A 16,797-nucleotide genomic window follows, 5' to 3' on the forward strand; every position below is an offset into this window, starting at 1 on the left:
TCAGCAGCTAATTTTAGACAGATTAGACCGTGTTTGATAGTGCTTAATAAAGAGGAAGGCCGACGCTCTCCTCTCTGCTCTCTACCTGAGCACTTAGGGGCTCAGTCAGCGCTCATTATTCCGTCTGCTTGCTGTGCTGTCTTTATGCACGCGCGCTCGCATAGGGGAGCACGCACGCAGACACACTCACACAGGCACACACACGCGCGCTCTCACACTCACAGACACACACACGCTCACACTCACACAGACACACACACGCACACTCTCACACTGACAGACACACACACGCACACTCTCACACTGACAGACACACACGCTCTCACACTCACAGACACACACACGCACACTCTCACACTGACAGACACACACACGCACACTCTCACACTGACAGACACACACACGTACACTCTCACACTGACAGACACACACACGCACACTCTCACACTGACAGACACACACACGTACACTCTCACACTCACACAGACACGCACGCTCTCATACTCACACAGACACACACACGCTCACACAGGGGCACACGCACGCAGACACACTCACAGACACATGCACGCTCACACACACGGGTGCACGCACACAGACACATGCACGCTCGCACAGGAGTGTACGCACACAGACACACTCAGGCACACGCATGTAGACACACTCACAGACACATGCACGCTCACACAGGGGCACGCACACAGACACACTCACACAGACACACACACACACGTGCACGCAGGCAGACACACACACACACACACACACACATACACAGGCACCTGCGCTTGCACACACACACACAGACAGACAGACATACACGTGCACACACACGCACACTTCACTGTTCCACTGGGGTTTCAGCCAGGGAGCTGTGGGATTCATCCCAAATGAAAAGAAATAAGACAACATTCTCTTTTTCTCCTTGGATGCATAAAAAATACATGCGCAATGCTTTAATTTAGTTAGAGGCAGGAACATTTGCAACTGCCATAACTCCCCTCACGTGCACAAGCATGCACAAACACACTCACACACACATTTACTCATACTTGTGCGCACGCGCACACACACACACACTCAATGCACACTTTGAACACGTAATCCAAGCGTGAATTAATTTTTGTTTAAAAAAAGACTTTATTCCATCAATGCACAATGCAAGTATCCGTTCATTTTAAGAACCCCTATACATGCAGTAGAAAAATCATTCAGCTCCCCTTCTGAACCTGAACCGTGTGTCAAAGCATGCAATTGCAAAGGAGACGGAGTGTATTTGCGGAATGCCTTAAACCCCGGGCCGGTGTTATTCGAGGTTTGCTAACCATACAGGGGCCGGTGGAAAAAGGACCGCGGCGGCGAGGGGGGGGCGGTCCTTTCGCCGGCGCCAGAACGAGCGTCCCCATTCGCCATCCCGCGCACGAGAGGGTTAACCCAGACCCGTACGCGCGGGACGGAGCCTGCGCTTTGTGTCCTGTCCCGAGCCCCCGATGCCGTCATTGTTCCCCAGGCGCTTTTGACTCCGCTGACCCCTCCTGACCTGGGGAGAGGCTGCACAGAAAGCCCTTTCTCTAGCCCCCTTTTGTTCAGCCCGAAACGCGCCGAATAAATTTGCCACCGCGTTTTTTTTTTTTTTGTCGCCAAAGGTAATCAATTAAGCGTTTTTTTTTTTTTTTTGTCTTTCCAAACAAAAACATCTCCGGCGGCAGCTGCCTCCGTCTCGGGGAATGTGGAGGGAGATGCAGCCCTTTTTATTTTTTTCAATCCTTTCCACGGAAATTCCACGGAACGTAAAAAAAAAAAAACACGACGGCAAATCGGCAAAGTTATCTCTCTCTTTCGCTTCCACACACCCCCCCCCCCAACCCCCCCACCCTTCCCGCGCCGCAGACGACAGAATTGTTTACGAGGGCGCCCGGGGGGGTTTACGGCTGAATTTAAATCTCGGCGAGGGAAAAAACTGCGTGCGGGGGGGGGGGGGGGCGGTTGAGCAGCCACGGCTCGCACCGGGAGGGAAGGAGTTAACCGGAGGAGGAGGAGGAGGGGGGAGGGGGAGGAGCCAGGCTCTCTGCGCGCGCGTCTCTCCCGCCTCCGTATGGGAGAGGGGCTCGCTCGGCGCCCCTCGTACACCCCCCCACCACCCCCCACCCGCTCCGGGAAGCCCCGCTGCCCACGCCCGTCCCTTACCCGTCCGGCGGTAATCGGTGCGCGGGTCCCCCCCTCGGCCGAAGCGGCGGCGGGAACGACGGCTCCCGGCGCTCCTGGTGTTGACCGTTTTTGTCGTCTCCCGCTGAGCGTTGTCATTTCTACAGTCACCGGGCTGTATTGAATCCGACAGCAGCAATAGGTCATTAACAGAAATGGGAGACGTCCTCTGGCAGACGGGGTGGGGTGGGGGGGGATGGGGGAGGGAGGAGGGAGGCTCAGCCGCTACCTAAATAATAGCATTTATATCAGCCGGGCCTAATAGTTTGCATGAAATAAATTAGATGTGCCGAGATACTGTTACAAAAAAAAAAAGACAAATAAAAGCTCAGCAGCTTATGAAGGGCAAACGGCCGGACTGAGGGGAGGGGAGGGGGGAGGGGGGGGGGGCGGGGAGGAGGCAGGGGGCGGGGGCCGTCCTCCATCTTTACTGCGGTAAAGAGGTGAAGTGTAATCACGAGCGGCGGGCTGGTTCCCCTCACGCAGGGGAATATTGACGGCGGGGCTGGCCGGGACGTTGTCACGCCCCGACCTTTAACCTCCCGCCCCCCCTGTCTCTCCTCCTCACAAAAGGCACCATTTCTTCTGTGGCAACTTATCGGCGGAAAGTTTCACTCGGATGATTAATACGCTTTGCCAGGTCGGATGGATTCACGAAAATGCTCCTGAAGAAGCGTTTGTTAGTAAAGAATCCGACGCTGTCCCTTTTAAAGACGAGCGGGAGGCGACACGTGCAGGCGCACAGAAGGCCTTAGTTACGGGTACCCCGCAGGGCCAAAAATAGGAGGCAGTCTTCCGTGGGCAGCTGTGCCGCACAGAGGGTGCGGGACTCCAAACGAGTGGTAATACGCCGAGGTGCGCAGGGTCCCTGTGCTAAAATCTTTTTATCACGACTTGATTTATGTGGTGTGTAGCTGTACTTTCCCCCCCGTCACCCCCCCCCCCACCACCCATTTGTTGGTTTTTTGTGCGTTAGTTGTGTCTGCTCGAATGCGTTCTCGTGTGATAATGGGGCTCCGTTTCAAAAAAGCCTTCTTAAAGAAAAACAAAAAAAAAAACAACCTTCGATCCTCGCACCGACGGAAAGCGAAAAGACGGGCGGCGTTAGAAATGACAGCTGTTTACATTTGCATAACATCAGAGGAGGAGCGAGGCGCAGTCTTTGAGCCCGTCTGTGTGCAGCTGTCACAACGTGTAATCGCAGGTTGATTTGTGGGTGCGCAGAAATCGCCATTATGGCTCCAGAAGCCCAGAGCAGACAGTGTAACAAGTTAATTTTGGGGGTGGGGGGGGGTGGTGTGTGTGTGCATGTGCATGTGTATGTGCATGTGTGTATGTGTGTGTGCGTGTGTGTGTGTGTATGTGTTCATGCGTGTGTGTGTGTGTGTGTGTGTGTGTGTGTGTGCGCTTGTGTGCATGTGTGTGCGTGTGTGTGTGTTAGGTGTGTGCGTGTGTGTGTGCTTGCATGTGTGTGGATGTGTGTGCATGCGTGCGTGCATGTGTGTGTATGTTTGTGCATGTGTGCATGCACATGTGGGTGTGCGTGCGCGTGCGTGTGTGTGTGTGTGTATGTGTTCATGCGTGTGTGTGTGTGTGTGTGTGTGTGTGTGTGTGCGCTTGTGTGCATGTGTGTGCGTGTGTGTGTGTTAGGTGTGTGCGTGTGTGTGTGCTTGCATGTGTGTGGATGTGTGTGCGTGCGTGCGTGCATGTGTGTGTATGTTTGTGCATGTGTACATGCACGTGTGCGTGCGTGCGTGTGCGTGTGTGTGTGTGTGTGCGTGTGTGCGTGTGTGTGTGTGTGTGTGTGTGTGTGTGTGTTCAGGGGGCTAATATTTCTGCTCCTAAAGTCAAAGGAGCCCAGGACTCAAAATCAGATGCAGGACCTTGGTGTCAATCAGTCGGGCCCTATTCACAAAGGGGCAGACACCCATTGTATCCGTTGTTCCTACCAATAAAATCACAAATTAATTAGAAAATCTGGGAAGCGGCCTTTGTGCTTCCATTCCCCGCGGACAAAAACCGTCTCGGAATGTGACCTGCCACCTAAAGGACACGGGGGCTACATTTGTTCTCCCAGCATGGCTGTCTCACCCCCTCGCCGCCGTCCGCGGCGTCTATTCAATGAGAGAAACAAGGTTACGCTCGTGGAAGCGCAGTCCGGCCTCAGGGATATTAGCTCGCTGCGTTAGCCACGTAAAAGTAGCCGGCGAAAACTCCCGACAGTTTAAGCGTGTCATTTAACGACGCGTCTAAATACGAATGGCAGCATATCCGTGATGTATGTCGTTAATGCTTCAAATAAAAAGTTTGTTCTTTTTTATGACTTTGGGGATTGCATTTAAATCGACCTTCACGGCACACAATTTGTGTGAATAAGTAAATGATCGCTCAGAAGAAACAGCGTAATAACTCATGGCAGATTAGCATGCAAGCTGCTTTAATGTTAATTTTCTAGTTATTTTTCATGTTCGTTTCAATTTTATTTTGAAAGTTTTTCTTTATAGATCCAACAAAGTACTGACAGGTCTGTGATGGTATTGGATTTTTTAGAATGATATATTGTAGGCACTATGTGCATATGGGATTGATATCTGCACAATAAATACAATCCATCTAATGCGGCTGCACATCTGTTTAATATTTTGTTATTCTAATTTAATTTTAGCTGGATTTAGTTTTTCTTAAAAGGTTCCAACACAAGACCATGTAAGAGGGCAACCTTCATATTTCTCAAAAAATGAGAAATTCTTTTCTTGTGTTCTACATCTTGGCATATACACAAATAATATGCAAAGGTACAGAAAGCAGTGACAATAGTAAGTCACTGTCTGAGGTGTCTGTTTCTATTTATTTTGCTCCTGGAGTGAACCTGGCAATTTATTCCTGAATATTCCATGATGGAGAATAGAAGAAAATATATTTTACAATATTTTTTTAAATTCATATTTCAAAGTGCAATTATTCCTTCTGATTTAGTGTTTCAGTATTTACATGCTTTTAAATATTTGGCTCATGCATGTGGGGAAAGCACCTGAATATACTTTTGGACCAGAACATGGTGCAGAAATAGCATCATTTTTCAAATACAATTATTTCAAAGTTTTATTTCTACTGCAAATGTATTCTTATGTGCCTCCTTTGGGTTTGTTAAGTGTCGTGATAGTACCAAAGTAATGGAGGCAGTACAAAAGTAATGGGAGAGTGTAGTTTTGTTTTCGTGTGATGTGCGCCGACTTCCAGCAGGCTGGCTCTGCTCTTCCTGAGCTGCTTATCTCCCCCGCTTGTTAGTTTATCTCCTGTTTACTAATTTTCTGTTGAAAGCAAACATGTCAGCACCCTTCTCGCTATGGTTCACCAGCTTGCACAACATAACAGGAGCGGGATTTACATATCCTTCACAGACAGAGCCCAGACAGAGTTGGCGAAAATCTCGAAGGAGAGGGAAAAAAAAAAGAAAAGGGGGGAAAAAACAACGCTTAAAAATCCGTAAACAACAGAAAAGAAGAAACCGAAACTTTGCTGTTTTGTGCAGCCGGATAGCTAGCCGGCAGCCCCGTCACGCTTTTTCGAGGCCGGGTCCGGATGGGCCTTTCCAAACCCGCGGAGGCCCGCGTTTGGACTCCGCGGTTCCGGTCTAAGCGCGCCCTGCAGAAATGGTGCCTTTGTTGCACGTAGCTAGCCTTTGCTAGCAGGCTGGATTCGGGCCGAGCGGCGGGAGTGTTGAAAGCGGCCTTCTCGTCCACTCCGCCGGCCCCAACGCGGGAGCGGGACGATGCGCGTTCGTCCGCTCCGCTGTGGATCCGAAACAGCCCCGGCTGAACCGGGACCCGCGTGGTGTCTCCGCCCACACGCGTACGTAACCGCCAGAGAAAAGGCTTGCGGTCCTAGGGACCTTTTCCCCGTCCGTTTGCGCTACTGGACACCGGCGATTAGCCGATTACGGTCGATATTAGCGCATTAATCAGCGAACGGCGGCGTCGCAATTAGCGGCTCCCGCGCTAGTTTTTTTTGTGCATTCATCAAAAAGCGCGGCGCCCGTGCGGTTAGCGGCCCGTAGGTGCGCAACTCCGCTAAGGGTACGATGACGGGATAGTCAACAACGCGTTTTTAACTACGCGGGAAACGGATCGAGGGGGCTGAAAGATACATGGGAAGAGATTACCCGTGAACTTCCTCTAAAGAGCATACATATTTAATGTTTAATATGGCAGCCGCGCAAAATTACCGCTCAAACTGTGATTTACACTCTGAGCGGCAAACACATTATCCGCACCAATTAGCACTGTTTTTTTCACCCTCTTTTTCTGCTTTTTTTTTTCCTCCTTTTGAAAGAATGAATTAGATCTCATTTATATTTTGTGCTTTGTAACGTTGTCGCCCAAAGGAGTCATGCTCGAATATCTACTATCTGATAAGTAATGTGCAATTACTGTATAAGAAACTAAAAGAAAAGCACAAACGGCATAAAAAAATAAGTTCATAGAGCTAAAATAAGTAGAGCCTAATATTTTTTTTGGGTTTGTGTGGAATGCATTGAAATGTAAGACATCATGCGGGGTATGTGGATTGAGTGATTGGGGAGCTTGGTGATCTAGAAACGTCTTTTTAGAAGTGCAGTCATGTGGTGCTCTGCTATGGCTTTTGACTGCCAGTGAGTGTACTGTTAGTTTAGTGTCCATACTTTATGCCAGAATGGTCTATACACTTATAGCACAGATTGCAGATCTAGACCTGACTCGTGTGTGGGAGAGCTCTTGTTGTAGAGCAGGTATAAGCTTGGGGCCTGCATTAGGTTACCTTCTAAGTGGTTTTAAAATGATGAGGATACCTCATCCTTTGCACCGAGCCCTGATTTTTGCCTTAGGTATAATTTCATATTAATGAATGTGTGCAAAATCTGCACTTTACTGTATGCCCAAGTACTGTAGGGTCTCGTAGGGGTGCTGAGCGCTGGGGTGAAGGGTAGGGATGAGCTGGGGACGAGCATCATTCACTGCAGGTGTCAGCTTTCTGTTAAACCCGCATGTGGCTTTAGCATACTGCAGGTGTGAGTGTGTACCATGTGCTACATAGCTGCAAGTGTGATATTGTGTAGGTGTGAGTGTGCACCATGTGCTACGTGGGTACAGGTTTGATATTGCACAGGTGTGACTGTATACCGTGTGCTATGAGAATACAGGTGTGATATTGTACAAGTGATATATTGTATTGTACTTGTGCAGTGGTGACTGCTGCAGGTGTCAGGTGTGTGCAGGTGGGGTCTTGGTACAGTGTTGACTGTGCTGCAGGTGTCAGGTGTGTGCAGGTGGGGTCTTGGCACAGTGTGGACTGTGCTGCAGGTGTCAGGTGAGCACAGGTGAGACCTGTACAGCTATGAGACCGGGGCCAGTGTCACCTCAGCTTTAGCTGTGCATGTTAAACAGACGCGGGAGGTGCTGCGGCCCACGGGCCCTGCTTAACCCGGAGCTGAGAGACGGATCGGCAGCTCCACCTTCAGACCGCGCCTCTCTCAGCACCGCCAAGAGCACACACACGACCGCTCCTTTTCGAACGGGAGCCGACCCGGTCCAGACCAGCGGCGGTCGACGTTCATAGATAACGGGAGAACCGTTTAATCCCAGGTGAATGAGCGCGTGCTAAGTGGCTTAAGAGCGCGTGTGAGCACACGCACCTGTAAAGGACAGCTTCCGCGGGCTTAAACTTTTCTGTCGAACGCTCGGAAATGTAGGCGATTACGCGCGTCTATTAACGCGCCACTGAGGGTTTCCGTTCACCTTGTACGGAGGCCCGACAGGACCCGATGTCACTTTGAAATCTTTAATGGGCTGAGGAGGGGGCTGTTGGGGGGAGAGGGGGGGGGGGGGGAGGGTTAGGTTAGGTGGGTGAGAAGTGGGGGTTGAGGTGGAAGTCAATAAGCAACATTAGTCTCGGCATTCTTATTATCGAATCCCCACTTCCTCCCAGCCCCTCCGATTCATTAGCAATGGGAATTTGGGGGTGGGGGGGGAGGGGGGGAGGGGGTAAAAATCCGCCTTTTCCTTATTATTTATGCAGTCAATAGCAAGGCTTGTCTGCATTCATAATTGTTTGATTTTATAGGCCGGTCTTTAAACAAACATTGTCTATGGTAATGCGATGCCCTGATGGATGGGAAAGGTTTTGTCTGTGAATATCATTTGGATAATTAAAAATGACAGATGAAATCGCCCGCTGTCTTGACCCTCACTTTGTTCCCCGAGTGACGCCGTGGAGATGCTGATTGCTGTCAATCACCGGCCTTCCGAGGGTTGGGAAATTCTGCCGGCCCTGAACTCTGACCCGCGCTGTTGATCTGAAATAGATAACAACCTTGAAATACCTGCAGAATTTAAAAGAGGCTCTCTCTCTCTCTCTCTCTCTCTCTTTCTCTCTCTCTCCGCCGACCGCAGGGGGGGGTCGGGGGGATGGGGGGGGGGACCTTCCCAAAAGAGCCCCGTCTCCCCGACTCCTGGCCCCCTCTCCGCGCGCGCGAGCCCCTCGCCGCGCGGAGGAAGGAAGAGCTCGAACGCGTCCGCGTAAAAACCCCTCGCCCAACGCGCAAACCTGGCCAGAACTTATTAACCGCCGTCTACAAATACACTTCCCTTCTGTACCTCAACTCTTTCTCATGTCCGGCTAACCATGTGACAGATTTTTTTAAAAATGGTTCTAATTGCTAACTGCGTTGTTCTTTGATAAGACTTTTGTATTTTGTTTCTTCTCTTTCGCGGTACGTACGTTTCCTGCTTGTGTTCAGTTCGCGTTCGCGTGTGTCCATATGGTATTTGGCGCCAGTGGCGCTGTAATATAAATAATTGATCTGCTGGCACCCTGGCGATGTAGGAGAGAAGCCTTACCGAACGGGCCCGGTGTTTTAACTGTTCCCCCACAACACGCTCCGCTCGGAGTAAAAATCTAATTTGGACTCCCACGTTCTCCTATCGCGTTCCTAGCCCACGCACGCACACGGCCGGCAGGACCCGAAAACAAGAACGACAGAAGTGGGCGGAGGGGGGAGGAAAAAAAAGAAAATTACAAATGAAAGGACAATAACAATACAATGCTAAAAAAAAAAACAAAAAAAAACGTTTGGTGTCGTATTTCCCTTCCCCGGCTGTAACCGGTAGGAATATTCAGAATAGTTCGGCTGCGACGCGGAGAGCGGGGGGCTGGCGAAGCGGTCTTAAGCGAACGTCTGACTTTCTAATGACGGGGAAATGTTAACCTCGATCTCCAAACACAGAGCGCAAATCCGCCTGTGGAAATTAATCCTCTCATTTCGCTGTTCCTCATTGTGTTGCGACTAAGGAATTTGATCCTCTTGAATAATTTCATTATGACTCGGGAGCATGTGGATTAATAAGTGGTTCTAATGTAAAAGAGACACTAAGCGGGGGACTTTTTATGGTTTCTGTCACCTGCTCTTATGGGAGGGGGAGGGGGAGGGGGAGTGGGAGGGTGCGAACTGGCAGCAACTGATCACTAACATACTTCCAATCAATGCCTATGCATATTGTTATCATACATACGCTTATTGGACTGTCAGAATATTTCCCAATATTTCTGGGAGACTGACTTGAGCTACAGAACTATACTAAAATATTGTTATTATTATTACATTATATTACAATAATAATAATAATAATATATTTTAAATGATACTACATTATATTATATATTTTGCAGTGTGCCAGTGTGGCGTAGCATTAAGGAGTTGGGCTTGTGACCAAAAGGTTGCAGATTTACTGACATTCTAAGCCATCGAGGATATGAACCTCAGCAGTGGTAGCAATGCTAATTATGAAGGGAATAATGTAATAATAGCAGTTTAAAAGGTTAATAATATTTTTCGAGGATTTGGAACAGCTCAACGCAGCTGGATCTTAACTGAAGCTGCTCTCTGTAGTGCAGAGTCAATGACACCTTACCCCCATGTAATTCTTTACATTTCTTTTCCCATAAGCTTTTAAAATATTTATGCAGTCTGTTACTCCTTAATAAGTACGCATTGCAAAATGTGGAAAAGAGGACGTGTGATGTGAGGCGTTGTTAGCGTAGCCAGGGCGAGTCTGCACTGAGATCTCACGGGGTGGTCGTTAGCTTTTCCAGTTTTCCCCTGCTGTGACAATTAGCTTTCGATTGTTAAACAGACTTTATTACCTTCAGCGCTGGGGGGACCGAGCCTACTGCTGCCTCCCACCCTGCACACACACACACACACACACACACACGTGCACATGCATATGCGCACACACACATGCACGCATGCGTACGCGCACACACATACACACACACACGTGCACGTGCATACGCGCACACATACACATACACACACACACACACGTGCACATGCATATGCGCGCGTGCACACACGCACGCACACGCAGTCATGCAAAAGCACACGCTCATACATACATGGACACACGCACACATACGCACACACACACGCACTCATGCATACGCACACGCACATACATACACAGACACACGTCTGCACCCATATGCAGTACACATTCTCTACTTTTACATGCTTTCCTCTCTCTCTCTCTTCCTCTCTCTCACTCTCACTCACTCTATCACACGCATACACACACACACACACACTTGCGTGCACACTTGCTCTCACACCCAGACAATCACAGACAGACCCGGGCACCCAGTGCCCCCCTCCGAGGCTGGAGGGTTTATATTTGTGGTGCAGGGGCCACCGAGGGCCCACAGTAAAGTATTTATGGGTCGTGAAACGCTGTCAATCCTGGGTTAATGGAATTGAGTCTGTCTCGATGGGGTCCGGGGACTTGTTAAAAGAATGCGCGCACCACGCGATAAAAACAACAAACTGCGGGGGCCGTTCGCTACATCTCAATGAAGTTTACACCTGATCAAGAGAACAAAACCAATCGATACAGGCCCCCCCCCTCCCTTTCCTCTCCTTTGTTTTTTGGTTATATGCTCGCTTTCATATAATCGGCCTCAGCCTTCAAAGTGTCTAACCGTATGAAATATCTCCATGAATTATAGATACCAACTGCAGCTGATCAAATGGAATGGCTTTTTGGTCTTTGTCTTTTGAAATTCTGAAACACATTTTTTACCCAAAAGGCACATATGCATTTTTTTTTCTTTTTTTTTTTTTGACTGGCAGCCAGGGAGGACGGCCATTATGTATTGTGCTCTGCAGAAAGCGCTGTCATCGATCCTTTTTCGTTATTAATTATCGTTAAGCGGATGCCTTTTCCCACAGTGGCTTCAACAACTTACAGCAACTGAAATATTGTCGGTTTGCACTGCTGGCTTGTTAACCGATGCTTTTAGGTTGAGTGCCATGATCTGTTATGCAACAGCGGGAGCCCTTTCTGGGATGTGAACCTGCAACGTACTGATGGAAGGCCAGCTTTCCTAACTAGCGCCACCACCCTTTCCTGGCTCTTTTGTGAATGAAATATTGCGTTGGATCAAATGAAACAGGTTCGCTAACTCCTTTCAGCGCTTATTTGGCTGGGCTCAGGCAGCGGCATGCATCCCAGAATCCACTGCACTCCTGGGGCGCGTGATGAGGAAACACAGACATCCCCAAAAAGCATCTCTCAGGGTTTTTCCCCTCCATCTTTTTCATTTCTCCTTGCTTTCCCAGTCATTTTATCCAGCAGCTCCAGGCCTGTTGAGCTAGATACTGCAAGCTTTTATGGTTGCCATTCAATCACCATCTGATTAATGCCTTGAAGGTCAATGGTAATACCCATAAAATTTTGCTTCAGAAATTAGCGCGGAGCGAATACTCAAATTCGCAGGGATCTAACGTTGTGATAAATTTTGAATTTTGCTTGAAGACTTCATAACTGGAGGCTGTGCACTACATTGCATGGACATTTTTACCGCAAAAAATGTAACCCCAACCCCATGTTTCATTCTTGACTTTACATTATTTTACATTATTTAAAAAATAGTGGGAAATCTAAGATGGCAAACCTTATTAGGTCATTGAGGGGAGAAAAGTTCCTTGTTAGAAGTAGCTATTTTAAGACCTCTGTGATAAGCGAATTATTTTTAATCCAAAATGGAAATTCCATTCATTATTGTAGTACCACTTAGTTGTGAACATTGCCATATGCCTTGATTGGGTTGCTGGAAAAGCTCCCATTACTTTTGCCCATTGCTTCATGAGGACTTGACATATAAGCACTTTACAAAAGTGTGAAAGTTGTTGGACATTCTATAACAAAGGCTTTTGTGATATATAAGTAATTTTTTTTAAATGATAAAAACAAGTAATTTGGTACACTGTTAAAGCACCACGTCAGATAGATGCCCTATAGATAGGGAGGGTTAATGGACTGAGCTTGCACTTACCTGTGAAGCGTTATGTTATTAGAACCTATATTGGAGGCTGATGAATTGGATCACCCTGTTGTGGTTTCAGTGTATGGGTGAGCCCCACCATCTGTTATCAGATTTGAGCCGTGCTAGTGGGTGGCAGTCTTGCCGGCTCGTCACAGCTGATGCTAGAATCATGCTTGTTTTGACACAGGCTGCTCTTAAAGGCTGTATTTTTTCTGTTGTTTCTATTGTTTCAGTTAAATAACAAACTGCCTTCCTTATAAAAACAAAAGAAAAAAGCATTCCCGTAAATCTTACCGGTTTCAAAGATATGGCGTGTAGGTCATTAGCCCAGGTATTTTTAGACAATCAGACAGTTCAGAGATGTTTGGTCGACATTTACATTTTATTTATTTTTTTTTACATAAATGAGCTCTCCCGCTATTAAACGAGTCCGCAATTCAAACGGCGTATTAACAGAAGCAGCGCCAGCTTCAGCGAGACGGCTCTGCTTGGCTTTAGAGCGTCTTCTAAATGTGGAATGTCAGCGTTTAATTTAGAGTCGCTGAACTGCGGTTTCGGCCACCTTTAATGGAACTCCTCGCTCGATGCCGGGGAAGGCAGTGAGCTGTAGTGTGCGCGCTCTCTCCTTTAGCGTTAGCGCTGAGCTAAAGTTCACCGTTTCGTTTTATGACTAATCGCAATCCCCCCGTCCTCTCGCGTCTACACAACAGCCCTCACACTGAACCTGCATTTATAGTTTTTTTTTTTTTTTTTTTTTTTTTTTTTTTTTTTTTTTTTTTTTTTTGCTTTGTGAAATTTGGTGGTTCCAGGTCTTTAATTTATTATTGGCTTTGTAATATAATAAAAAAATAAACCTTTATTTATATAGCGCTACAAACAGAAGTAGTAGTGTTGTGGTGTATAACCCAGTGTGTGCTATAAAGTCGGTCATGTCTGGTGTATGGCTGCACATCTTTATTTGCTGTAATTGAGTGCGTATTGGATAGGTTATGTACTGCCCGTGGGATCTTTTTGTTTAATCTATGCGTTCCTATTGGCAAATGCCCAGGCACCGTCGATGAAAATGAGCTCGTAGCTAAATCTGGTTTCTGCGCACAAACGTGCTGTTTCACAGATTACCCTTGAGTTCTGCATAGTTTTGTGTTGAGTTTTGTAATCTCAGGGGTGTTTAAAGGAAGCATTCCTCATATTTGTGTGAACTTTTTTTTTTTTTTAAATGCCAGGCTTTTCTGAGATGCCTTGGTTTTTCCTCTCGCGCTCATTCTACCTCTGCTGCAGTCGCATCGAAAGCACGGGAACACAGGCTGACTCGCCGCAGAAGCCTTGACAATTTGTGCACTTTGCGTAGAGCGGTTTTTGCGCTCTGTTTGTTTTTTTCCCCGAATCCCTCAGCCGATGCCAGTCCCTGGTTGGTTTCTCAGATTCACAGCCTTGCTCCAGCGGGATGATGTCAAGCGGCTGTGTACCACAGCTCACGCTTTTAAATTTGACTATGTTTTTTCCCCCCACACGCGTCAAATAAATTATTTGTATGTAGTTGCAAGACGCCCGCTCAACACAACAGAACCGAACCAATTCAAACAGCTCTATTGCGTTGCAGTGTCCAGTCTTGTATCCAGTCTTCGTCCAATCGGTACGGCTGCAATGCCGCTGCTGTAGAACTGCATTTTAGTGAACATGGCTTATCAACTGCTGCTTCGCTCGCTTTTATACTGTATACCCCTGCAGCACATTAATGCACCGATGTCCTTGATACGATATAATTGCGTGGTGTAGTGATGCAATCTTAGCCACTTTTAAATACCGAGCATGTCTGTGAAATCAGTGTTTTGGGTAGGTTATCCACTGACATACGACGCAGACATGCACACACAAATTTATCTAATCGTACTAATAATATTCAATTAAAATCTTATTAAGGGACTGGATAAAACACAGGCGCGGTAACACCCGAAAAAATGAAACGATAATTTTTGAGCTTGTGACATTTTTTAAGAGATTCTTCTTCGTTTGTTTCCGTACAAAGAACAACGCGCTCGAAATCCTTGAACGATGAGGGATTGCGGTCATTTGAAACGACGTGGTCTCGGTCTTCTCGTTCGAACCGCTGGACCGGAAGCGGTTAGTCAGTCTGCTTTTAACCGTCAGTGCGTCTTAACCCCGGCGCCTTCCTCCTGCTCGGCGCTGTTTTACTGCGCTCTGGATCCGTCATCCAGGAACAGTAAACCGGCGCTCACCGCGGCCCGCTTTCACAGGAAAACCACGGGCCCCCGCTGCTCGCGCCACCGAAATGGACCGTTTTAATTGAATTAATGCGTTTTATGTGCCGGAGGAACCCCGGGTGCACCCCAGCTTTTAAGCACATTTTTTCCGTAAATAGGCTTTCTAAACTGTGCCCTGGGACCCCCCCGAGCCCGGCAGCGACGCCACTTTTGGGTGGATGTTAAATACAGGCTGCTCAATGTTTTAGTCGTTGTTTTTAACGTGTTCTTTTTTTAATGATTTTCGGGGCGGGCGACGGACACCTTTCCTAGACAACGGTCCCTTTCTCCGAAGGGCGGCCGTCCCGCTATGTAATTACTCCTCTCCGGCGGCATTTCCGACCGGGTATTGTGACGCTGCTGAAAGCGGCGAGCGCCCGTTTGGTGTTTGAAAGCGGGGCACGCTGGGAGATTTTACCGGGGCCGGTTAGCTGATTGACCGGAGGATCAATGCCGCCCTCGCGTCTGAGCGGCGGGGCTGTTTAGCAGGAGGTTGCTGCGGCAACCCCCCGCTCGGTCGCGCGCGGTCCTGACACAACCCCCCGTGCCCCCCGCCCCCCCTCCCCGGCAACGGGCGCGGCGCGGCGCGGTGCGGCGCAGTGGGTCCCGCCCTCACAAGGTCGCCCGTGCAAAGGTCGAACAGGACCTCCTCGGGAAAACAGGACGCCCCCACGCAGAGCCGACCCGCTGTGGGTACACCGAGCCCCGCCGCCGCCTCCGCCTCCTGCGGCGGACGGGTTAGCGCACGGGCGAAACGCGCGCAGCTTTAGCCGCAGGCTAGCCGCGAAGCCCAGCGGCAGCCGCGAAGCCCGGCGGTCGCTTCGGCGAAGCCCGGCGGGACGAGCGGGGCGTCGGACGTCCCGTCCCCGGCCGGATTTCCGGTCAGGGGAGCCGATTCGTCGTGCCCCAAACCCCCCCCCCCCCACTACCCCCTTTCCCCCTCCGCGCTCGGCGCTTCCCGCCTCTCCCTCAGCCCTGACAGCCACTAATAATAACGCATGAGGACAGTTAGGCGAAATGAAGACAAATGCCGCGCGTCGCCCCGGAATCATAATCTCCCCCCGGGCCGGGGCGAAAGAGACGTCCTAACTGTACGCCGCTGCTCTTTACAGCTCTCTCTCTCTCTCCGACCCCCCCCCCCCTCCACCCCCCACCCCCACCCCCCTTCCCTTACCCCCACCTGCTTTCTCTCATCGCCCTCCCCCCCCCCGCACCCCCGCGGTTTTAAAGCGGGCGTCGGCGCGGTCCTGGGAAATCCATAAAGGCGACATATGGGCTGGTTGGTTAGCCAAAAGAGCGGAGCGCACCCGAGGACAGAGCCGGCCGGGGCGGCGGCGCGCAGATGGGTACCCTAAAAGATTCATGAGGAGAATAAAAGATCTGAGGTAACACGGGGGGGGGGGGGGGCGAAACGTCAGGCGGGATACGACAAACCGACAGTCACGGCCTCCTGTTTACACCCCTGGAATTCAGATGGCCGCCCGGGCGGGTGGGTACTGTAAGAGGCGCGCGCGGGGGGGGGGGGACCGTGTTCGCTGTGGCGCGAGACAAATAAAGCGCGCCCGAAGGTTTCGTCACGCGCGGCCTGTTTCTGCGTCGTGGCGTTGGTTCGCTTGCTTTTTTTAAACGTTATTTTAGCATTTTAGCCAGTTCACGTGTAGCGACTCAGACGGTAAGTTCGTTTACACGGCTGGATATTTCCGGAAGCGATTCAGGTCGAGTGCTTCGCAGCAAGGGTACTGCTGCAGTGCTGCACCTGAGATTCTAACCTGCATCCTTGGGGGTACAAGCCCAATACGCTAACCATTATGCTGCACTGCCACAACTTATTTGCTTCCAACTGGTGGAAAGTATTCAATTTGCATGTGTCAAGTAGTCTGGAGAGATAATACAGATATTCTTCTTCTCTTGTAAATACTTGACACCCATTGCATATCCAGAGGCAGTAGAGGTTGCCAAAAATGACCAAAAC

At 49.4% G+C, this 16,797-nt stretch overlaps 1 protein-coding gene across 6 annotated transcripts in view; it reads left to right on the forward strand.

Annotated features, from left to right (window-relative positions):
• Positions 1-16,797, forward strand: part of LOC118212746 (neuronal PAS domain-containing protein 3) — a 303,159-nt gene that overhangs the window by 151,252 nt on the left and 135,110 nt on the right. The gene's annotated exons all lie outside the window — the stretch shown is intronic.

This window comes from Anguilla anguilla, chromosome 1 (genome assembly GCF_013347855.1).
Source record: "Anguilla anguilla isolate fAngAng1 chromosome 1, fAngAng1.pri, whole genome shotgun sequence".
In the NCBI taxonomy this organism is placed as follows: Eukaryota; Metazoa; Chordata; class Actinopteri; order Anguilliformes; family Anguillidae; genus Anguilla; species Anguilla anguilla.